General features: G+C 43.3%; 1 protein-coding gene across 8 annotated transcripts in view; it reads left to right on the top strand.

Annotated features, from left to right (window-relative positions):
- TENM4 (teneurin transmembrane protein 4) overlaps positions 1-24,408 on the top strand; it is a 733,541-nt gene that overhangs the window by 284,659 nt on the left and 424,474 nt on the right. For 4 of the 8 annotated variants that reach the window (XM_055320381.1, XM_055320380.1, XM_055320383.1 and 1 more), the window contains one exon: positions 10,020-10,116. The exons of the other annotated variants lie outside the window; for them this stretch is intronic. The gene's annotated coding sequence lies outside the window, so the exon portion shown is untranslated. The remainder of the gene's footprint in view (positions 1-10,019; positions 10,117-24,408) is intronic. 8 annotated transcript variants of the gene reach the window in all.

Here is a 24,408-nt window from a genome sequence, read left to right as displayed (position 1 = left end):
CTAATGGACCCAGCCAGGATGGAGGCTGTGCTTCCCGGCAGGACGCTGTGCTGAGGAGTGAGGAGGAGCAAGTATAGGTGTTGAGGGGCTAAGTGAGTGAGTACAGGGCAGAGGGAGTGAGTGAAGAAAGGAAAAAGGGAGTGAATCAATGAGTAAATGAAATATAAGTGAATGTGATTTTGAGTAAATAAGTGACAATTTGAGGAAATGAATATGAACAAAGGAATGAATGAATGAATGAATGAATGAGTAATTAAGTGAAGAGTTGAAAAGTAATTGAGAAAGTGATTGAGTGGATGTGGGAGTGAGCCAGCAGTTGAATTACTCTTCTTGGCAGACAGGATTGGCAGCAAGACTGGAATTATGGGGCAGGACTAGAACCTGAATCCAGATGGAGGCTCAAGGTCAGGGTTAGCTATGCTAGCTCCTAGCTAACATAGTAGAACCAAGGCTCAAACCCTGGCTGTCTCGAACCAAGGGGTGTCTATAGCTTCCTGTGCTTTGGCTGATGTAAGTATACTTTGTAGGGGAAAAAAATGAACCTCACCTTCCAAAATGAACCTTAGCAAAATTGTCTGGTGCAGCTAAAAAACCTTAAGGTCCTCCAGGTATTTTGTATTTATTGCTGTGATTCCAAGGTAGATTTTCTTACTTTAGGTTATGTGCATTGGCCAGCAAATTTGCAGAAAGTCCTGAGGGAGGGACCAGACAAGGCATCCAAGGGTAGGGAGGCAAATTGCCCAGGATGCAGGAGGCAGGGTCCCTGGGTCTCCTGTGAACTGTGAACCTCTGAGAGCAGAGGGAAGCTAAGCTAGTGTTGGGCTTGCTGGTAGGACAAGCTTTGGGATGAGTGCCTTTTCCCTTTTCCTCTGGGCCTGGGCTAGTAGAATGTTCTGCTCAGGAAGTTTTGATCTCTCAGTTCATTTCAGCCATGCTTTCTTAGGCACTTGCTGACTGTGCATTGCTATAGATACAATGACAAGAGCATACAGTCCTAGGCCTCGTGGAATTCAAAGCAGCGTTGCCAACAAACAAATCCACCATATGCTATAGTGTAATTGTGGTAGCAAGCAGGGGGCTGCAGGACCCCAGAGAGGGGAAGGTTAGAGAAGCTGTCACAGGGTGGGTGGCCCAGGACCTAGGCCTTGGAAGAGGGCCAGAAGTTTGAGACAGTTCAGGCAAACACACAGCATGAACAGAGTCATGGAGGGATGAAAGGATCGTGAATGTCCATGAAACCCATAGCTCTGAAAACTGCATGGCTAGCTAGCAGGAGGGGGTCCTGCTGAGTTCCAGAAGGCAGGTCCTAGGTCTTATTCACCACTACAGCACAGTGCTGCGAGCACAGTTCTGGGTGCATAGAAGGTGTTAGTAAGCATTTGTTGGTTGCGTGCGTGCCTGTATGAAGATGTGAAAGAAGGAGAAAGCCAAGCAAAGGGGGAGAAAGGAAAGTAGAAAGTACAGAGAAGTCAGGGGCTTGCTCTGAGTGGTCAAGCAGGTTGCTGGGCAAAGCCCAGGGTTTTAGAGACCTGTACAAGGGGAGCAGGTCCAGGGAAAGTTGGGTCTGTGGGAGACCTGCAGTCATGCCCCAGTCAGCACCTGGCTCACAGTTAGCAGTAGAGGTATTTTGAATAAATGGGTGAAGCTTGATATCTGTTCTTGAATGTGTATAAGAATAAGACAGATAAAGTTATGTTACATGGACAGTGGCCTGGGCACCCCTCAGCCCTTTTTTGGTAACTAATTACAAGCTGAAACAGCCTTCTAAAATGGTCTTCTCTAGCCTTCTTCTATTATGGGTGAGGAAACCCAGGTCAAGAGAGAAGTGGTTTGAGCTTCTGCATTTCAATGGATGGGATTTACATTTTTGATTGAAGACCTAGAAGCCCAAATTCTGTTTCTTGCACCTCCACTGTTATCTTCATTGAAATGAGTGATCCCTCCCTTCCTACCCATCCCATTCGCTGCACAAATACTCAGTGAGCACCCCCTGTGTTGGGTTTTGCACCAAGTTCTGGGGGAGAAGAGAGAGAAGTCATCCCCCTACCCTGTCCACGCCCTCATCCAGATCACATTATCTCAACTCCTGTCAGGTAATAATTTTGAAACTGCATATCTATCTGCCATTCCACCTGACTTTAAGCTTCTCAGGGGCATTTTTCATTTTTATGCTGCCTTTAATTCTTTCTGGAGCAAGATGGAGAGTTGAAGCATATGTTAATTTATGTATCGATTATTTTTTTTGTCCTTTGGACCCAAAACATCTTGCCCTGGTAGGCATCCACTAGAGATACCCACTGGAGACGGCTAAACAAGCAGATAATCTCCCAAAGGGTGAGAATCACACCGGCAGGGATCATGGGAGCTGAGAAGATGGGCTTCCAATCTAATCAGAGGGTGAGGGAGGGTTTTGGAAGGAGGTAACCTGCATCTTCCAGGACAGGCAGGCAGTATTACCCAGAGGATGATTAGATGGCAAAGAGAAAGGGTCAGGGTGCCCAAGGCCTGAGAGAGCCTGGTCCACTTGAGGGTCTGCTAGGGACTTCTGATGATGCCAGAAGCACACGCTTCACCTCTCCCCACTCCATGACTCCCCAATAGGGCATGTATTACCCACAATAAGAGGGGGACTGAGTACTACGCTTCCTGTTCTGGCAAGCCCCTGGCACATGGCTCTCCCACACACGGGACTCTGTGAATGGAGCTGCGGTTCCAGCTTCTGCAGTGGCCAGCGTGCAGGGCACATGCTACAGTCACTTCCCCAGGCTGCCAGTCCAGCAGAGCGAGAGCTCAAGCCTAGGCCCCGTCCCTCTGGAGCCTATGCATTGACCTGGCCATTCTGGGGAGTGCCATGGACCAGCCTTGGTTTTGTTTCATTTCTGTTTTTTTCCATCCTCCCTCCCTCCCTCCCTCCCTCCCTCCCTCCCTCCCTCCCCCCCTCCCCTCCCCTCCCCTCCCCTCCCCTCCCCTCCCCTCCCCTCCCCTCCCCTTCCCTCCCTTCCATTCTTCCATTTTATTTATTCATGAGAGACACAGAGAAAGAGAGGCAGAGACATAGGCAGAGGGAGAAGCAGGCTTCCTGTGGGGACCCTGATGTGGGACTCGATCCCAGGATCACGACCTGAGCCAAAGGCAGATGCTTAACCACTGACCCACCCAGGTGCCCCTAGTCCCCTAGAAGGCAACAGGTAGGTAGGCTGGGTTGGTTGGGGGGCAGCGGATGGAGAGGAGTTAATGGAAGTCCAGGAACCCAATCAAGAGGCAAGTTCAGAAACTAAATGTGACCCAGATGCACATCTGCATGCTTGTAACCCAGATTTCAGGAAGAAAGCTAAGGCCAGGATATTCTTAGAGTGGAAAGGAGGGAGGGAGGGAGAGAGGGGGAGGAGGAGGAGGGCAAGCAAGCTAGCAAACTCTGCTTGGAAGCAAACACCAACTATTATTTAAACATCAAATATTATTAGAGGAAAAACCAGCAGGTTTCCGGAGCAAGCACTCCAGAATCTATCTGGATAGGTTGCTCTTGCTCTGGGGTTAATATGAGGAAATAGCATTCTTAAGCACCCATTTTAACCTGTCTGTTGTTCTATGGACTGTGACAGCTGCATTTTACATCTTAATGGCTAACCATTTATTTCATGCAAAAAAAAAAAAAAATTAGCCCATGAAGCAGCTACTCAAGGCCGGAAGCTTTGCCCCCAAGAAATGGGTTTCAAGGCAGAAGCTCCAGTAGGCTTTAAGTGGGTTCCTCAAGAAGCCCCCACTGTGCACCCCCTTCCATTTACACAGATCCTCTGGCTGCCTGCCTTTTCCAGGTACCCTTCTGGCTTGCCTCTCTAGCCCTTCCTCTGGGCTGTTGTGGGCTCTCTACAGAGAAGAGCCACTCTCTTTGATAACAGTTCAGCCACAGTGACAAATCAAGATATGGAAGGGTCCACGTACTGAGAAAAGGCAGTGAGAGCAAGGAGAGCAGATGAAGAGGACCAAGCTGGACCAGCTTCCACAAAGAGAAGGGATGTGACCTCTATCAGCAGAGGAGGGTGAGGAGCGATCTCAAGAATAGCTACACTTACATTGTACCAACCACCTGCCTGGCTTTGTTCCAGGAACTTTAAATGTATTATTTAATCCTCACAACAACCCTTGGGAGGGAGGCACAATTATTATCCCTTTTGAGGTAAAAGAAGAAACTGGGGCCCAGAGAAGTGAAGTGCAAGTGATACAGCTCTGAGTAGAGTGGCCAAAATTAGACTGAGTATTCTGGGTCCAGAGTCCATGATTTTAACCCCATGCTTAAACCCCCTCCCAACAAACCTTCACATCTAAGAAGTATTTATTGAGCACTTGCTATATGCCATGCACTGCTCTAGATGCACAAAACAGACACAGATTAATTGAGGGCCACTGTGTGCCCGGCCCCCTGAAGACATCCCCTGAGGACATCCTGTGAAAGAGGCAAAAATGGACACTGCCCATTCTGGCTGGGGAATAGACATTAATCAGTCATGCAAGTAAGTATATAATTACAAGTGCCCTGAAGAATGTAGAGTAGAGAAAACTGTCCTGGCCTGAGGGGCAGAAGCAGGTGACTCCTGGAAGAGGAATAGGCATTTGCTCCAGGAGGATAATGGCTTGAAAGATGGCTGGTTTGCATGGAACTCAGCAAACAAGGGGTGGGTGGGGGGGAGATGATGTTAGCCATGGGGGTTGGAAACAATGTAGAAATTTAATGTTTAGTGAAGTGCAATAGGAAGTTCTTGAGGGGCTAGAACAGAATCCTATAATGTTTGGCACAGTTTCCAAAGCTTTTTCCATCTGCTTTTTGTGGCCTGAAAGCAGTCTGGTAAAGCAGGCAAGTTTAAGGTTCTTGTCCTGGCCTCATAGAACATTGAAGTTCCTCCAAAATGATCACGAAGAGTTGGAAGAGCGAGGCTGAGGGCCTAGGTCTTCCTGTGGCAGGGGCTCCAGGGCTGGCCAGAGAGGAGACAGGAGGCTTCCCATCCTGCACGCAGTGTGAGCCCTGGCGCCGGTTGATGGGGTGGGGGGGGGATGCTTGCGGGGTTTGGGCCCGGGCTTTGATGTGGGAGGGTCCCGTGCTGTGCCTGGCACACAGTAGGTGCTCAGTGAACGCCCATGCCCCTTCCTTTAGCTGAGGAAGCACGGCTTTGGTTTTGCACACTGCCTGGCCACCATCTTCACTTTCTGTATTGGGGCGTGTTCTGGCAAGTGTTTGGCTGGTTTGGTTGCAGTGCATGAGACAAGAGACAAATTGAGTGTGTTCCTTGCCCAAATCAGGGTCCCTGTTTTCTACTTCCAGAATGCCCTGCCTGGAGATCTTGTAAAAAAGTGAATGGACTTGCCTCTGCCTGGACTCTGTAGAGGAAAACTTGAGAAGACAACTTTCTAAGTTTTCTGCTGCCCTGCTCCTGCTCCCTACTTCAGTATCCTGTAGTGCTTTGGTCCAAAACATTCCTCATCAGAAAAAGCTTCTTTGGAAATTTATCCACCCAAGAAGAATCACTAGCATTTACTCACAAAACCCTTTTCGTACTTTTTTTTTTTTTTTTTTTTTTTTTTTTTACTTAATTCCCATAATAATCTGGTGAAGTAACTACCTATTTACGGAAGGGGCTTGAAGTGGTTGTTATTTGTGGCACATGGTAAACAAAACCCAAACATACATCTTCTATGATCCCGGTCTAGTCTTCTCTCAGCTGTGTCACAGCATTTCTCTTGGTCCCATCCTTTGATACTATTGTCTGCTCAGAGACATCATGACCAACTTTAACCAGCCTTTAGGTTTTCCTGATTGTTGGGGGGCTGATTTTAGCTGTCTTCCTGGTTGCTGGAAGAATGAACAAGGACCCTTTTGGGGGATATATTACAAAAGTCATACTTCCTGGGGAGCCCAGAGTTCAGAGTTGCAATCCTTTCTCTGGCACATCCACCAGACATGGGTAAATGGATGCTGGCCAGTATTAAAGTTGTGGCATTCGAAGAGGGCAGAGAAATGTGGCTGGCTCCCAACCTCTTATTTTCCCATTCTACTGGAAGGTCGTGTTCATTCGAGCATTTAAACCAAAAATAAATTATTGTAATCCATTTGCTAATTATACCATGCTGAAGTTCTAGACGCTGTAAATTGCTGCCCTGATATATCTAGATGAAGTTTCTGGGAGTTTATTTTTAGCCATTCAGAAAGCACTCAGTTTCCTAGAGGCTTCATTTGCAAGTCTAGGAGGGGACAGGGAAAATGCATCTGCTCAGTCCTTCTTGCCCTGTGACTTGGTTGGGGTCACTTAACCTCTTTGGTCCTCCTCCATAAAGGCCTGTGGTTGTAGTAGCTGATCCTGAAGCCCTATCTGTCTTAAAGCTCTAACTCGTTTTGTGACTATGGAAACCAGAATGTGTCCAGACCTAGTTCTTCCCTGCTTCATTCATCCTGGTGAATGCCAAAAACCACCACCCCAACATGTTTGTGAACCATAGAACACTGGCCCGCAGAAGCCTCAGGCTCAGTGGATACATGGTCCTGCTGTTTTGATCCTTGTATCTTGTGGGGTGAAGAGAGGAAGGATTTTGTGTTTAGCCCCTGCTTTGTACATAAAACACTGCTGGGTGCTTGCACGTGAGTGATTTTTAGACAGCCTCCCCCATTCAAGGTCTGATTTGCTCAGTCACTCATGAGCCTCTGTGTGCCAGCCACTGGGCTTGGTTCAGAAAACAACTTGCACACCTAGGTGGCTCAACTGGTTAAGCATCTGCCTTCGTTTTGGCTCAAGTCACGGTCCCAGGGTCCTGAGATCGAGCCCCACATTTGGCTCCTTGCTCAGCAGAGAGCCCGCTTCTCCCTCTCCATCTACTTATTGCTCCCCTTGCTTGTGTGCTCTCACTCTCTCTCTCTTTCTCTGTCAAATAAAATCTTGGGGAAAAAATTCTTTCAAAAAGAAGAGGGAGAAAGAAAACATCATGAAGGCAAAATGGATGGGACTCCTAGCCCCAAAAAGACCAAAAGGGAAGGTAAAGCATGAAAGATGTCAAATTGCTTTGTGCACTCCAGTATTAGCCACAGATGATAAAGTTGCTGAGTGCCATCAGAGATATCGCAGACATATTTTTGCTTGTTGGGGGAAGAGAATCAGGGAAAACCTCGAGGATGAAGAGGTATATGAGCCAGGTTTGATGTATAAATCAGATTTAGAAATGTAGGGTTTGGGTAAGGGAAATCAGTAGACCTGGTTTGGTAACCTTGGAAACTACCCCAGCCAGGTCACAGGGATGGCCCTCCCTGACCAGTCAGTAGTCACAAATGCCTAGCAGAGCACATTCCTTCCCATATACCACGACTTCCAGCAAATTTCCTTCAATTGTGATATAAGTATATTTTTTCAGAGATTGAGCATTTAAAAAATCCTTTGAAACAATTTCTTTGGATGTTTCTAGTACCTAGACTTTGGATAAATAATCTTTATTTATTTAGTTCTTGGGCATGATAGTGAATGGATGGGTGAATGGATGGATAGTCAGATGAATGAATGGATGGTTTGGTGTCGTTGCAGAGCCACCACAGCAAGGAGATAGAGGCTGTTAAACTGGCTAGGCTTCTGGGTAGCTATATGGGAAGAGGGACCCTGCAGTTGGGCCCCGAACAATGAATAGGATTTCTTCAGCATACAGTGTGGATAAAGGTCTTCCATTTTGAGAGCAGCAAAAATGGAAGTGTGGAATGCATGACATTGTGAGAGAATGGCGAGTTATAGAGGTCAGGATATAGGAGGGTAGGGTGAGTAAACGTAGTGGCAGAGAGCACAGGCTTTGAGTTAGACAGATGGTGGTTTGAATACCAGCTCTGCTACATCTAGTAGCTGATTATCTTGGGCAAACTTCACTTCTTTTCTTAGCTTCTCCTGTCTCATCTATAAAATAGGAATATTAGTAATACTTTCCTCCAGTGGTTGTTGTGAATATTAAGGGAAATAAAGTAATGGTTAATAGAGTGATTGGCGTATACGTAACATACACTTAATAAGGGATAGTTTGTGGTTCTTACTTTATTGAAATGACTCTGATTAAATTATGAAAGTGCTAGTTCAAACCACAGAATTTGAGGGGCGGGGGAGTGGACTCTTTACTCTTTTACTTTTAAGAATGAGGCAGAGAAAGAAGAAGGAGCAAAAGAGAGAAAGTCCTTGGAGGAAAAAGGGGAAGTAGAAGAGTTTCCAGAGGAGGCAGTGATCCCAGAGGACCCAGAGAACCCGCCACAGATTGAGAAGTCTCTGGAATTTGCAGTGACCACATCATTATTAGAACATTTTGGAGATGGTGATTTATGAAGGTGTGAAGTAGAGGAAGTGGTAGTTTAGATGACTCGGGGATTCTCTCTGGAAGGAGAAAGAACTTGCAGCGGGATGGGGCAAGGTCATGGGAAAAGCTTTGTTGGATGAAATCACTGGAACTCAGCACAGTGTTTCTCTGCCTTTCTAAACCAATGCCCCCTTCAAGATTCTGATGTTCTGGCACCCACGACCCAGCACTTATCTTCAGCTCCATTTGGGCATCATATCTGCCAAGAAGATCTTGTCTGGATTTATTTCTTGTAGTTGTATTTTTAAAACAGTAGGAATGTAATAACTGCCTTGGAATGAAGCAGGCAGGCGAGGAGTGATGTGGGCATGAAGGGTGGTAACAAGGGTGGATCTGAGATGGCACTGAACAGGTGGGGAGGGGGAGGGAGGAAACAAGGATGGATCCTGGGGATCTGGCTTGGAGGACTGAGCAAATAACCACACCAACTGGTGCATGTCCCTTCTCTTTGTGGGTCCTCACCTCCACCTGCCTGGATGATACCTCACAGGTTTGTTGAGAGTGAGAAACCAAATGGCAGATGTGGTCATTGTTTGGAAACTCTAAATGCTTTATAACTCTAGGGTATCATTACTAATAGTGTTATAAGCAAGAACTAGCACATCCAGCTCTCTTTCTCATGTGCTCTCTCCATTTTTTCTGCACAGCTTCTATGTCAGTAAGTGTAACTCTAAATGGCAGGAGGGAACTCACATGTATTGCTCACATACCCTTTTACAGATAAGGAATGAATGTGTGTGGAGATTAAAAAATAAACCAGCCCAAGATAACGCCCTGCAACTGGGAAATACACTTTCTTTTCAAACACACATGGAACATTTGCAACAACTGGCTACATCCTAGGCTATAAAATGCATCTCAATAAATTTTAAGGAATCAGCATCCTACAGCTCACATTCCCCCAGCACTGTGCAATTAAACTAGAAGCCAATAACAGAAAGATGAGTTTTAAAAATATAGATTTATAAAAAACACTTCTAACTCACTCATAGGTCAAAGAAGAAAAGATAATAGAAATTTAAAAATACTTATAAGTGAATGGTAAAAGAAATATTAAACATCAAAGTCGTGGAATAGAGCCAAGACAGCACTTAAGGGAAATTTATGACCTTAAATGCTTGTATTAGGGAAGAAGAAGGGCTGAAAATTAATGAATGGGCTAAGTATCCAATTTAATAACAACAGTAAACATAAATAACGCAGCCCAGGGTTGCACAGTTGTAAGTGGTAAAGACAAAATTTGAATGTAGACATGGCTGGCTACAAAGCCTTCACTCTCTCCCCTATACCATGAATCTTTCTGTGTGCTATTTTCCATAATATGCTTAATATCTGGAAATCCTGCTTCTCCCCAAGAGTCAAAGAGATGAGCCTGTAGGGTAAATCCCGTTCATTTATTCATGTATCCTTTTACTCATTCAGTCATTAAATATTTATTGAGCATTTGCTATGTGCCAGGCACTGTGATCGCTACCTCAGTTGTCTGAGTGTTCAAAAACCAGTCTTCGGCCTGAGGCCAAACTGCCACTGCTGCTGCTTGCTGCTTCTGCTACGCGTCCCCCCGCCCCCCTCAAGCTGCTTGAACCTTCTCTGCTGCTTGTCAGAACAGCATACTCATCAAAAATGACTGATTTCTCTCTTGTCTCTTTCAACAGGTAGACTGAAATTACCATGTGTCCAAATTAAAATTGCATACTTGAAGGATTATTTGAAGGACTATTCTTAGACCCTTTTAAGAAGATTTAAAGAAAAGTGAGTTGTTTTTTTTTTTTTTCACTTCAGAGAGTATTCATGATCTAAATTAATGTTATGGGTGATTTTTTTTCTCTACCTCTTAAATATGCATTAATAGGTAGACTTTATCTCCACTTATTTTATAATACCTTCTTTCCCTAAGAACAATGAGGAGGCAGTACGAGATTACTGCTTGCCATCCCTATAAGATTTTACTACCTTTTAAAAGCTTATGGCATCTTAGGGATGAAATGGCTTTCGATCCATAGACCATTCAATAGATGATGATAGATAGACAGACAGACAGATATATAGATAGATGTAGATTATAGATATTTGGCCCAAGCTTAGAAACCTCCAGGGACTAAAGAGGAACTTGGTATTTCCCCACATTTAAAATTTTTCTAGAACTCTTCCATAATCTGGGTTTGAAATCCACTCCTCCTCATGATGCCAAGCCTCCTTCTTCTTTATTAGACAGTCCTATAAATGGTTGAAGACAAAGATCATGTTTTGCCTTGAAATATTTTCTTATTCTTTATTCCTTTAATAATAATTGGGCTTCAAGAGCAGTTCCTGTCCTGGTCACCTTCTTTCCAGTACTGAAATGTCTCCTTAAAAAGGTATACCTAGAACACAGAGCACACTCGTGTCCCTTGTCCCAGGAGATCATGAGAATCAAAAGAAAAGAAACCCAAGACCAGACTTGCATTGCAGGCCTAGTTCTGCTCTTGCTGTGCTCTTACGAAAATCCCTTCATCTCTCTGAGCTCAGAGAACACAAAGAGGGGAGGATGAGAGGCCCTAAGATGTTATTACCTCCTTATGGACATTTCTGTTGACTTGGAGTAAGGAAGTTGCTGCTTTTCGCTGTCCCAAGCACTGGGATGGGGCCAGGACTTGGGGATCAGTGGGACCTGGGTCCAATCCCAGTCCTATCATTTGCTGACTTTGTCACCCATAGGCTTCTCCTCTCTGAGCATCTATTTCCTTGTTTGTGACATAAAGATATTAATGCAGGTGGTGGGTGGCACAGGATCTGTGTATATTTGCTGGGATAAGGTACATAAAACACTTGTTGCCTGACATTTGGGAAATGTTTGGTCAATGCTAGTTCCTATTCATATTATAAGTAATGATGGAGCTACTTACTTTTAGCTGGAGGAGAAGACAAGGGGTGGTAAAAACTCTATTAAAACAGAATATGTGGGCATGCTTATTAGGGAAAGGGGAGAAGTGTCCATATCCTGTAAACATTCAAACAAACAGTTTCTGGGAAATTGATGAAATTTGAACTTGAATTCAGAAGGATCAGTTGTTCTGGAATATATAGTCCAAAGGGCCACTTTTAAGGTGGGTCTGAGGAACTATACAAATTCTGCTACCATCTCAGTCCTGGTCAGTAAAGACTGTTTTCTCCAGGAGGGTCCTGAGACATATCCCACCCCAGACCTGGGGGACCTTGAGAATCCTCAAATATTTATATGTGTTCAGAGGCTACTTCTGAGTGTGAAAGGGATTTACAAGCTGTTAAGTGCCCGACACATGTTTTGTATCATTTGTACATCATGGTATATTCAATACTTTGGAAATCAAGAGGGTAAAATTCCAACGAGCAAAGTGTGGAATGAACCAGTAGAGTCCAGCCCACGGATTTCTTGAGTAGAACAAGCGCGTGAACATGCATGCATGTAAATATCTATGTGCGTGTCTGCTCGCATGTGCTGTTGCTGCTGCTGCTGTTGTGTGTGTGTGTGTGAGAGAGAGAGAGAGAGAGAGAGAGAGAGAGAGCGAGCGAGCACTAATCTTTGGACACTATAGATGTGGTCACCACACTACATGGTGACCAGCTACCTGGAAAGAGAATAAATAACAGAGGAGTGAAAACACAGGCTGTAGCATCAGTCAGCATTGCTCTATAGCTGCCCAGCTGTGTGACCTTGGCCACACTTTTAACAGAAATGCCAGTCTCTGCCTTCATGGAGCTGGAAGTCTGTGGCCAGGTCTACTCTGTCAGGGGTCAAGAGAGTCAGTGTAGAATTTACCCTTCACACTGGACTACACTCTACAAGTCAGTGTAGAATTTACCCTTCACACTGCCCAGACTGTGTGAGTGCCTTTCTCCCATGGTTCATGGAGTTTATTAGTTTAGGGAAAGTTATTTTGACCTGTTGGATCAAAGGAGCTTCCTGAGGCATCTTAGATTCCACAGGGCCACTCCCCCAAGGTGCCAGGCACCTCAGTGGATGGAGAAGCCCACACAGATGAGCACACCCTCTAGCCCTGCTAGACAGGCTAATTCCAGAGGTGTCCCACACCTCTGCCATCCTTCAGAGTCCCCTTTGTCAACCTGGGTTTGGGGCTGGCAAATCTTAAATTCAGAACCGGGAACTGAGTTATGATTTAAAGTGTGGAAGGATTTTTTTTTAAATTTGGAAATTAAATATAGCCAATATCATGGCTTTTTGTTCTTCAGGCAGCTACTAACTGTAGGCACATGGGTGCTGCCCCAGACTGATGCTGCTGTACCCATGGTCTGGTCAATCACTGGTCAGAGGTGCCCCTCTTAGGGGTCTCCAGACCCAGGGAAGACTGCCTCATCCTGTTTTGCGGGGTTTTTCAAATTGTATGTTGTGTGACACACTAGTAGATCATGAAATTAATTTGGTGGTTCAAGATTGTCATCTATTAAAATAAAACAGAGTGACCCATAGAGCGAGTGAAGATATATACATTATATATATATATATTCAGCAAAGCTCTTACATCCCAAATAGTTATAGTGGGGGAAAAAAGAGGAAACTTCCACAAATCGATAAGGAATAGAACAATGGCAGGAGACCCAAACAGATACTTCACAAATGAGGGTTTCCAAATAGCCAAAATAAGCATATGAAAATATGATCACTTCTCAGAGAATTGCAAATGAAACCCACAGTGACACACTACTGTAAACCCACAGTAATGGCTAAAATGAGGAAGATGTGTAATACCTAGTGTTGGCAAACATGTGAAGCTAGAATTCTACGTGTCTGGCTGAAGTATAATTTGGTATAGTGACTTTGGAAAACTGGCAATACCAGCCAAAGCTGAACGTCTCCACAACAGCAGTTCCATTCCTGGCTACACACCGTGAGGCATGCACACTCACGTCCACCAGGAACCATGGCCAGTGGAATGGATGAAATGTGGCATATCCACACAATGCAGTATTGTTCACAGCAGTACCAGTGAAGCTCACACACAAAATGTTGAAAGAAAAAGCCAGACATTAAGAAACTTTTCTACATCTATATAACGTACAAAGACTGACAAAACTCATCTGGGCTGTTAGAAGCCAGGTCAGTGGTTACCATGGGAGGAAGAGTTGGTAAATGGCAAAAGGCAAGAGGGGGTTTTCAAGGTCCTGGTCATGCTCCGTCTCTTCATCTGAGGACTGGTTTCCAACTGGGAGTGTTTATCTAGCTCATCATTTATGACAGGTACATATTGCTTTCTTACGTCATGCTTCTATAAAAGTTTATGAAATGAATTTCTAAGTTGTAATTTATAAATGGAGATGAAAGTAGAAAAACACCGCAGGTAGCAAAAAGAAGCAAAAGGAAAACTTCGGTGCCGTGTGTGTACTATATGTGTATCTACACTGGGTTGTGATGTCAATTGTATTTCTTACTGTGAGTCACAGCCCAGAATCTTGAGAGCCACTGGTATAAGAAGAGGAACCCGAGGCCCAGAGAGGAGAGAAATTAAAAGCAGAGCTGAGAAGATGCTAGGTCTCCTTCTGCTGATTCTGTCTCCTTTCCCTGCCGATCGGTGGAATGGAGCATTCCTTTGAGTAGGCTCTGTCTGGCACCTTCATCTCTGTGAGCCAGTCCTGTGCTTTCTGTCCAAGGGGAGCAATTGTTTTTCCACCCACAGATGGGCAGAGTCTGAGGCCCAGCCACCTCTGCAGGGGCCTGGCTCCAGCTCCCTGAATTCCCTCCCACCTCCTTCCTGCCTCTCCTGCCTGATGTGCTTCCCTCAGAGCTCCGGAAACATCACTGCGCTCAGCCATGTTTTCGTTTGTGTAATGTGACTGTTGTGCCAAAGCTATTTTATGGTTGTGCAAGTCGGAAAACTGTGAAGAAAACACACTGGGAGAAAGGAGTCCAACAAATCATGCAGCTCTGATGCTGGCTTTGTGCTTTTCATTTGTTAGGAAGTTGTGAGTCCACTCAGCAGACCTGTCCTGCAGGGTCTGGGGCTTCCCAGCCTCTGAGGGTATCTGATTTGTAGGATGCAGCCCCATCCTGGCTGGGCAGAGCTTCATGGAGGAGGAAAACGTTCTGTGGATTTTCAAAGGCCCCGTATGAACCTCACACAGGGCCTGAAACCATCTTAAATAGGAGGATTACATAACATCAGTGGCTTTCCAGCTCTTTGGACTATGACCCACAGCACAAAATACATGGGGGGGGGGGAGTCTTCACTCAGGACATAGCATACTCTCACACAGGGAGAATAGAATGGTTTAGGTTAAGATAGCCCAGATCCCTCCAGGAGGGGCATCTAGCCCGACTTCAGGGACAGGGAACCAGAGAGGGCCTCAGAGGTTTCATAGCAGCCAAGAGGTCTGAGCAAAGGTTAAGGAAAGGGGAACTGCACAGGCAAGGTTGCTCAAAGGAGAACCTCATTTGAAAGAAGCAGCCTTGTGTTCTAGAAGCTGCCTGAACTTCTGTGGAGTTGAAGTTGAGGATATGTGTGGGGAATGTGGGAGAGGAGCCAGAAAAGGTGGACAAGGATCGGGTGGTGAAGAGCCTCTGTGCCATGACAAGATGTGTCCAGGGTTTGCAAAGGAAACCATTCATGAGATTTGTATAGGCAAGAAATGCCTGCAGCCTTGGAGACAAAGGGAGAGGTGCAGCCAGATACAGCTGGGAGTTCAGTGCGCCCCACAACTGTGTTCGACACTGCTCACTTGTGCCATCCTCAAAGAAAATTTCCAGAGAGCTATTCTAATCTAGGCCTGGCTGAAGGCAGGAACTGGAGAGATGAGTAAGAAAGAGTTCTCAGCCTCACAGTTCTATCAGTGGACTGACCCGTCAAAACCAAACATAAATTTAACATAGTAATTACTATTCCGGGGCATAACATCCCAAACTATGTTCCAGGATATATCAGCCCGACAAAATGTTGTTTAGAAGGAAAAGGAGGAGGGTTTCTTTTTGAGTGATCTGAGAAGTGCTGTATACCGAATTGCTCCTGGTAGATCTCACTGCCACTAGCAAACTCAAGGTTCCTAGAAGTCCTTTGGGGGGGGGGGGTGGATGCTAACCAAAGTTGCTCAAACTTACTTGCCCAGAACTCCTTTTGCAAGTGTCTTCAAGCCCCTCTGTTTTTCAGGACTTATTTTAGGAAATTCTATCACAGAGACTGACCTGAAGGCTGTCTGGGAGCTCCAAGGAAGGAAAAGTGGGCTCTCTCTGCGTGAGAGAGGACAGGGACAGTTTTCCAGAGAGGGAGCTTTTGTGTACATTATATAAGTCCCCATCTGAGCCCAGCACAGGGTCTGGCCCCCGGCAAGTGCTCAGTAAATAATTAAGAAATGAAGGAATGGCTACTCTGTTTGCTGGTAAGAAGAATGCAGCATTCTCAGCAGGGGCAGGAGATGTAGGGCACACGTTAGCAATGGTGCAGGTGTTTCCTTGCCAGTTAAATGTAGGGTCTCTTTCCCCTTATCCCCCCCTCCCCCTTGACTGTTTTGGAAAATGCATCAGGAAGCAGCAGAAGCAAAGGGGTTTAAGATTCCCTACTCTAGAGCCAGACTGCCTGGGTTTGAATCCCAGCTTCATCACATCCTAGTTGATTCCTTAATTCTTTTTTTCAGCCCCTTCCCATATAAGATAAAAATAGTGCCCAGGATTAAGTGTTAATATAGGCTAGATCCTGAGCCTGGGGCCTGGCAGGTGGTAAGTACCACCTAAATGCTAGCAATTCTCAGTTGCTGGCTCCTTCTGCTGGGTGCCTCCCCCCAGCCTCTGTCTGAGTTCCCTTTCCAGTATTCCACTTTCCCAGCAGACTGCAGACCCTCAGATTCCTGAATGATGTATTCTGCACATTTCTCCCCCCGACTGGCATTGGGAAGGGCCAGGATGACGTTTCTTCATTTTCCACAGTCAGGGCTGTTTGAGGTAAGGCTCAGGTTCCATTCCCAGTTATTAGTACTTAAGCACTCCGGCTGGGTAAATATTTCTGAGGAAGTCCAGCACATCTATTATTAATTTACTGCAAGCAGTTGCTGTCCATTCTAGAATTGCTTCTGCTTACAGAGGTTTTTGTAGGCTGTGCACAGAGTTCTCCTAGCCTTAATGCTTTTCAAGGGCTGTGGTGGCAAGAGGTCTGTCCTGCCTTTGTCTCCCTGGGGAAGGGTGGACAGTCGTGCGGGCAGCGGGCATGGGATGCATGTTGGAGCCTGTGTGAATCTGGTAATGGGCCTAGTGGAATCTTTTCTTTACACCCTCTCTACTTTCAGCTTCACATCTGGCTTAGTGGCCAGAAACCAGGGTGTCATCCTTGAGAGCACCTTCTCTGCCATGATCCCATGTCCAGTTGTCACCAAGCTCTAGTGACACCATCTGCCAGACTTCACAAACCCAATCCTTTCTCTCTTGTACTGCTACAAATAAGCTACTCCCAGCATCTGCCTCCCCCCACCCCCCAGATCCCTGCTTCCCTGATCATGATACTAAATCAGGACCCCTGCTTTGCATTGTCATTGAGCTCCCCGACCCCTTTTTAAATCATCTTCCAATCTTTTTATTACCTGTCCCTGCCAGCATCTCTGCTGGACTGTAAGTCCATGAGGGTGGAGACCAAATTCATCTTGGCAATGATGTTCAACAAATAGAAACCGCCTCCCAGTCAGTGACAGACAAGACTATGTTTCCTTTCTCCTTCTTCCCTCCCTCCCTTCTCTCCCTCCTTTCTCCTTTCTTTCATTTTCTTAGCTACAGTTGAAAGGGGGCCAATGATCACCTAGTCAAAATTTCACAGAGAATCTCAAGGCCACTGTGGGAAGAAAGGAGGCAAAATAGGACTTTGAACCCCCAACCCAGAAGCTACCCAAAAAAGTGTAGGTAAACTCCCATACACATTAGAATTTTATTTTTGATTTTTCTTTAGGGGAATTAAAAAGTAGTTTCTATAAAACTGACTCTGTAGCTGTACTTCCTAAGTTTAAACTCCACTTATTGTTCTGTGACCTTACTGTTGTGTGACCTTGAACAAATTATGGGAGCTCTCCATGGTCAGTTTTATCATCTGCAATTTGAGGTAGTGCTAGTGTCTACCTCAGAGATTTGTTGTGGGATTAACAAGTAAAGCACTGTGAATAATGCCCAACACATAGTAACAGATTTAGTTAGTTATCATGGTTATGGTTGTGATCATCTCCATTCACAAAACCATGTATTAGTGTTCTGTGCTTCCATTTGCCTGAAGCATGTCCAAATTTCCCCATGGTTAGGATTTATATATACTTTTAGCTTTCACTGGCTAAAACACATAAGACAGAAAGCTGCTGTGAATTCAATAATGCCTCAACTCAATGTGTATTCGTTGTAACAGCCTCTACATATGTTATGCAAGACATTGATTCAGTTATAGATAATATGTGATGAGTCAACATACAGGTTCCTAGATGCTCCAGTGAAAATTATCCCCCAATTAGAAAACTCTGATCTGGATTATTGCTGTTTCTTCCAGCATAGTTCATGCCCATAGTTCATGCCCATGCCCATGCCCACTGAGTTAATATATGAATAAACAAGTACCTGGGTGGGTGGGTGGATGGATGGATGGATGAATAGATAAATGGTTGAATGAGTGGGTAGATGAGGGTGTTTTACATTTGCCTCTTGATTTACTTTGAACACAGTAAGTGTATATGTGTATTAATGTGCATGTGTCTATGAACATTTGAGAGAAAGTTCCAGCTATTTCTGACCCAGGGAAGAAGATAGTCATAGTTACATAGCTTGGATATTCCCTCATTTTTTAGTTTACAAGGTCGTTTCTCACTGGAGTCCTTTCAGCTGTCCAGCACTGACAAAAGATAAGCACTCCCTCTGTCTCTTCCATGCCTTTCTCCTCCAACAATGAGGGCTTTGTGCTGGGAAGATTGCCTATAGATACTTCTTTCCCAAGGCCCCATAGCCTGGTCTGGCTTCTATCAGGAGTATTGGTGGGGGAGGGGGACACAGACAGTTGAATTCAGGGAGCAATGCCCGTGGCTTGGTGCCAACTCAACAAATCAGGCTGGGGTAGATAACTCAGTGTCTCTTCTGGGATGTAGGCAGCCTGGCCACCTGACCCGGTTATCCAGCTATCTGCAGCCAGCACCCTGGAAGTCATCAAGCTCTAGTTTCCCAGAGTCTTTTGCTGAAGGCCCAAGGGAGGATGCATAGCTGGAGCAAATGGTGAGAGAAGGCAAATGGTGAGAGAAGGTAGCCAGTCTAAGGGTGTGAAGAATTTTACCCAGTAGGTGTAAGCAGCTGCTGTGGCTACTGTGTCTTAGGGCTCCAGTTCACTAATGAGATTAAAATGCCAACAGCCTGCCTCTACATACACTTACTTAGGAACACATTGGCTTGAACTGCTTAATGAGTGTTAGTCAGGAATCTAAGAAAGGCTCAGGCTGGCAGGCGCCTGGCTGATTCCTTGTTGATTAGAATGCTAAATGTGTCACCCTTTGAAAGTCTTCAATTGCTCAGAGAGCAAACCCAGAGTTGAGATTTCCTGGTAACCCTTACACTCCCACTGTTTCTAGATGTTCATAAATCAATAAGCTGATGTGGGTAAAGAATGGTTAATGAAGACATTTTGATAATGGCAGAAACAACAATTATCATGATTATCATAATAATAAACAGTGGTTATCAAACCTGGCTGCCCACCAGAAACACCCAAAGGTTTGTTTATTGTTTTGAAAATACAGATCTGGGGCCTATCCCTAGTAATTTTATTTTCCCAGACCTGGGGCCCAGGAATCTATATGCTTAATATGTACGCTGGGTGAATCTGATGTTCCTGGCTGAACCCTAAATTTGAGAATTACTACTCTGTAGAATGAGGGCATGTTGGACCCACATTGGTGTCTTGCTGTCACTTCCTAAGCTGTATGGCCTTGTGCCTATTGCTTAGTCACTCATAATCCTCCAAAAGGGATTATGTAAAATGGTGCAGCCACTATGGAAAGCAGTGTGATTATTTCTCAAAAAATTTAAAATAGAATTTCCATTTGATAAATCAATTCCACTTCTGTGTTTATACCCCCCAAAATTGAAAGCAGGAACTAGAAGAGGTGTTAGTATGCACATGTTTATAGCAGCATTATTTACAATAATCAAGAGGTAAAAGCAACCCAAGTATCCATCAGTGAATGAATAAATAAACAAGATGTGGCATACACATATAATGGAGTATTAGTCTCAAAAAAGGAAATTCTGACACATGCCACAATGTGGATGAACCTTGAGGACATTACCCTAAGTGAAATAAACCAGTCACAAAAAGACAAATACTTTATGATACACCTATATAAGGTACCTAGAATAGTCAAATTATAGAAACAGAAATTAGAATGAGATTTAGCAAAAGCAATTCTAAGAGGAAAGTTCATAGCAATAAACACTTATGTTAAGAAGCAAGAAAGATCCCAAATAAGCAACCTAACTCCACATTTAAGGAGCTAGACAAAGAAAAACACACTAAGCCTAAAGTTAGCAAAAGAAAGGAAATAATAAAGATCAGAGTAGAAATAAATGAAATAGATACTACAAAAAAAAAAAAAAAGAGAGAGAAAAGATTAGCCGAACTACAAGTTGGTTCTTTAAAAAGTTAAACAAAATTGGCAAACTCTTAGCTAGATTAACGAAAGAAAAAAGTCAAAGGACCCAAATCATAAAAATTATAAACAAAAAAGGAGACATTATAACTACTACCACAGAAATTTAGAGGATCTTAAGAGACTACTGTGAGCAACTATATGCCAACAAACTGGGCAATCTAGAAGAAAGGGAAAAATTCTTAGAAACATGCAACTTACCCAAACCGAATCAGGTAGAAATAGAATATTTGAATAGACTAATCAGAGGTAAAGAGATTGATCAATAATCAGAAATCTCCCAACAAAAATAAAAGCTCAGGACCAGATGGGTTCACTGGTGAATTTTACCACAGTTTTAAAGAAGAATTAACACCAATCCTTCTCAAACTCTCCCAAAAAGCCAAAGAGGAGGGAACATTCCCAAACTCATCAAGACCAGTATTATCCCGATACCAAAACCAGAAAAGGACATTCCTGGCAAAGAAAACTATAGGCCAGTATCTCCAATACATATATATAACATTCTCAATAAGATCCTAACAAATCCAGAAGTACATTAAAAGTATTATTCACCATGGTGAAGCAGAATTTATCCCAGGGGTGCAAGAATGGTTCAACCTATATAATTCAATTAATGTGATACATCATAATAGAATGAAAGAAAGAATCATGATCATCTCAATAGATACAGAGAAAGCATTTGATAAAATTTAACATCCATTCATGATTAAAACTCATACGTAGGCATAGAAGAACATATCTCAACATAATAAAGATCATATATGACAAGCCCACAGCTAATATCATACTTTATGGTGATATGTTGGTGAAAGGTTTTCCTCTACAATAAGGAACAAGACAAGGATGCCCAATTTTACCACTCTTATTCAATACAATACTTAAAGGCCTAACTAAAGCAATCAGACAAGAAAAAGAAAAGTTGTCGGAACTGCAAAGGAAGAAATAAAATTGTTTCTATTTGCAGATGACTTGATTTTATAAAAAGAAACTCCTTTGTGAAGACTCTACTGAACAAACAAAACAACCTGTGAGATCTAGTCAATGAATTCTGTAGTAAAAAGTTTCAGGATGCAAAATTAACATAGAAAAATCACTAGTGTTTCTATATACTAACAACAAATTTTCGGTAAAAAGAAGTAAGGCAATCAAAACCTTTGACAACAGCATCAGAAACAAAATACTAAGGAATGCATTTAACTAAAGAGGTGAAAGATCCGTACTCTGAAAACTACAAGACACTGATGAAAGAAATCCACGAAAACACAAACGAATGGAAAGATATCTTGTGTTCATGGATAGGAAAAATTGATATTGTTAAAATGTCCCAACTACAGAAAACCATCTACAGATTCAGTGAAATCCCCATATCAATGGCATTTTTTACAGAAGTAGAAAAGGCCTGCCTAAAAATTTATATGGAACCACAAAAGATCCTCAATTGCCAAAGAAGTCCTAAAAAATAAATAAATTAATTAATTAATTAAAAAAAAAGTCCTGAGAAAGAACAAAGCAGTGGGCATCACAGTTCCTGATTTCAAGCTATAATATAAAGTCATAGTCATCAAAACTCTATGTTATTGGCATAAAAACAGACAAATAGATAAATGAAACAGAGTTGAGAGCCAAGAAATAAACCCAACCATATGGGCAACTAATACTTTACAAAGGAACCATGAACACTCAGTAGAGAAAAGACGGTCTGGCCTCTTCATTAGCACTGGGATAATTGGATATTCACATGTAATGAAATTAGACCCATCCCTTACACCATTCACAAAAAATAACTTGAAATGGATTAAAGACTTAAATGTAAGACCTGAAACTATGAAACTCCTAAAAGAAAACAGGGGAATAGCTCTTTGACATAGGTCTTGGTGATGCCTTTTTGGTTATGACACCTAAAACACACACAATGAAATAAGAAACATATAGCACTATATCAAATTAAAAGGCTTCTGCACAGCAAGAGAAACCATCAACAAAGTAAAAAGACAACCTACAGAATGGGAAAAGATAGTTGCGAGCCATATGTCTGATAAGGGATTAATATCCGAAATATACAAAGAACTTATAAACCCAAAAGCAAAAACCAAACCAAACCAAAAACAAACCAAATAACCCCATTACAAAATGGACAAAGGACCTTACTAGACATTTCTCCAAAGAAGATATATGAAAGGCCAACAGGTGCATGAAAAGATGCTCAACATCACTAGCCATTAGGGAAATGCAAGTTAAAATCACAATGTGATATCACCTCACACCTACAATGGCCACCATCAAAAAGACTAGTATTTAACAAATGCTGGCATATGTGTGTGTGTGTGGGGGGTGTATGTACACTGTGTATATAGTATATATATGTGTGTATTTATATGTGTGTTTGTAGACATATGTATACACGTAAACATAATGGAATATTATTCAGCCACACTATCATTTGTGACAATATGGATGGACAGACTTTGAAGGCATTATGATAAATGAAATAAGTCAAAGACAAAGACAAATACTGTCTGATCTTACTTATATGTGGAACACACAACAAAAACAAAAAAAAACAAATTCAAAGGAGAAAAACAACCAAACTCATAGAAAAAGAGACCAGACTTTTGGTTACCAGAGGTAGAGGGTGAGGGCAATGGAAATTGGAAGAAAGTGGTCAAAAAGATATGGGCTTCCAGTTGTAAAACAAGCACGAAGGGGGGCATCTGAGTGGCTCAGTAGGTTGAGCGTCTGACTCTTGGTTTTGGCTCAGGTCATGATCTTATGGGTTGTGAGACTGAACCCTATGTTGGGCTTTGTACTCAGTGGGGAGTCTGCTTGAAGAATTCTTTCCCTCTGCCCCTCCCCACCCTCAGGCGTGATCTCTCTCTCTCTCTCTCTCTCTAAAATGATTTTTTTTTAATAAGCACTAAGGATGAAATGAACAATGTAATGACAAGAGCTAACACTGCTGTGTTATACATAGGGAAGTTGTTAGAGAGTAGGTCCTGGGGCACCTGGGTGGCTCAGTGGATTAAGCATCTGTCTTTGGCTCAGGTCATGAGCTTGGGATCCTGGGATCCAAACCAAACATCTGGCTCCCTGCTCAGCATGAGTCTGCTTCTCCCTTTGCCCCTCCTCCTACCAGTGCGCGCTCTCTCTCTCTCCCTCCCTCCCTCCCTCCCTCCCTTCCTCCCTCCCTCCCTCTCTCAAATAAAATCTTAAATAAAATTTAAAAAATAAAGTAGGTTCTAAGACTCTCTCATCACAAGTGGAATATTTTCTTTTTTCATTTTATCATATCTATATGAGAAGATGGATGTTAGCTAAACCTGTGGTAATCGTGTCACAGTATAAGTAAATCAAACCATGCTACATTACTTAAACTTTTACAGTGATATATAGCAGTTATTTCTCAATAAAACTGAAAAAAATAATAAAAACTGTACTTATATGCAGATCCATCCTAAGCATTTTACACAGATTTTCTCTATTTTCCCCTAAGAAGCCCTATGTGTCATATGTTATCATCACTGTTTTATAGATAAGGGAAACTGAGTCCAGGTGACTCATGTGTCCTAGGCAGCATGGCTAATGTTGATCTGGAATCGGAACCTGAGACCTATCTGGACCCAGACAATGTATTTTTTACTCCAGCAGATTTTCTATGTAAGTGCTATATCAGTGATGATTATTCATTTTCAGAAACACAATCATTTACTTGCTTTACAGAAGTCCTTTGAAAAGCAAGTCTCACATAGTGCATTTAACATAAAACCCTGATTATAAAGATTCATCTGGGGAGAGTATTTTCAAGAATAATCTGTCCATCTGTGTGGCTATAAAACCGTATCAGAACACTGTCACAGGTATTATGTTAAACATCAACTTGACTTAGGCAAAATATCACTCTTTTCTCTAACAAAACCATCTGTTTGGTATTTATTGGTGGTTAAACAGGCTTTGGTACTAAATTTGAATTCCAACTTTACTGCTTAGTAGCTAGCTGTGTGAGCTAGGGCAAGCTACTTAGACTCTGAGTCTCCATTTCTTCATCTGTGCAGTAGGTATAATAATTAAGGATTTATATATAATTTCTATATATTGAGTGTTAAGCCCTTGTCCCTGAGTGTCACACAAGTGAGGAATGTCATTTGTAATTTACCATGTTCACCCAACTACCTTCTAAGGCTAATTTGGCTTTCTCTAGAAAATTCTGGTCAGGGCAGCCCAGGTGGCTCAGCGGTTTGGTGCTGCCTTCAGCCCAGGGCATGATCCTGGAGATGGGGGATCAAGTTCCACATCAGGCTCCCTACATGGAGCCTGCTTCTTCCTCTGCCTGTGTCTCTGCCTCTCTCTCTCTCTCTCTCTCTCTCTCTCTCATGAATAAATAAACAAAATCTTAAAAAATCCTGGTCATATTAATGCAAACAGGTGTAT

The sequence above is a fragment of the Nyctereutes procyonoides genome, unplaced genomic scaffold (assembly GCF_905146905.1).
Source record: "Nyctereutes procyonoides isolate TBG_1078 unplaced genomic scaffold, NYPRO_anot_genome, whole genome shotgun sequence".
NCBI lineage: Eukaryota > Metazoa > Chordata > Mammalia > Carnivora > Canidae > Nyctereutes > Nyctereutes procyonoides.
The sequence above is the reverse complement of the archived record's forward strand: the minus strand, read 5'-3'. Positions and strand labels throughout refer to the sequence as shown.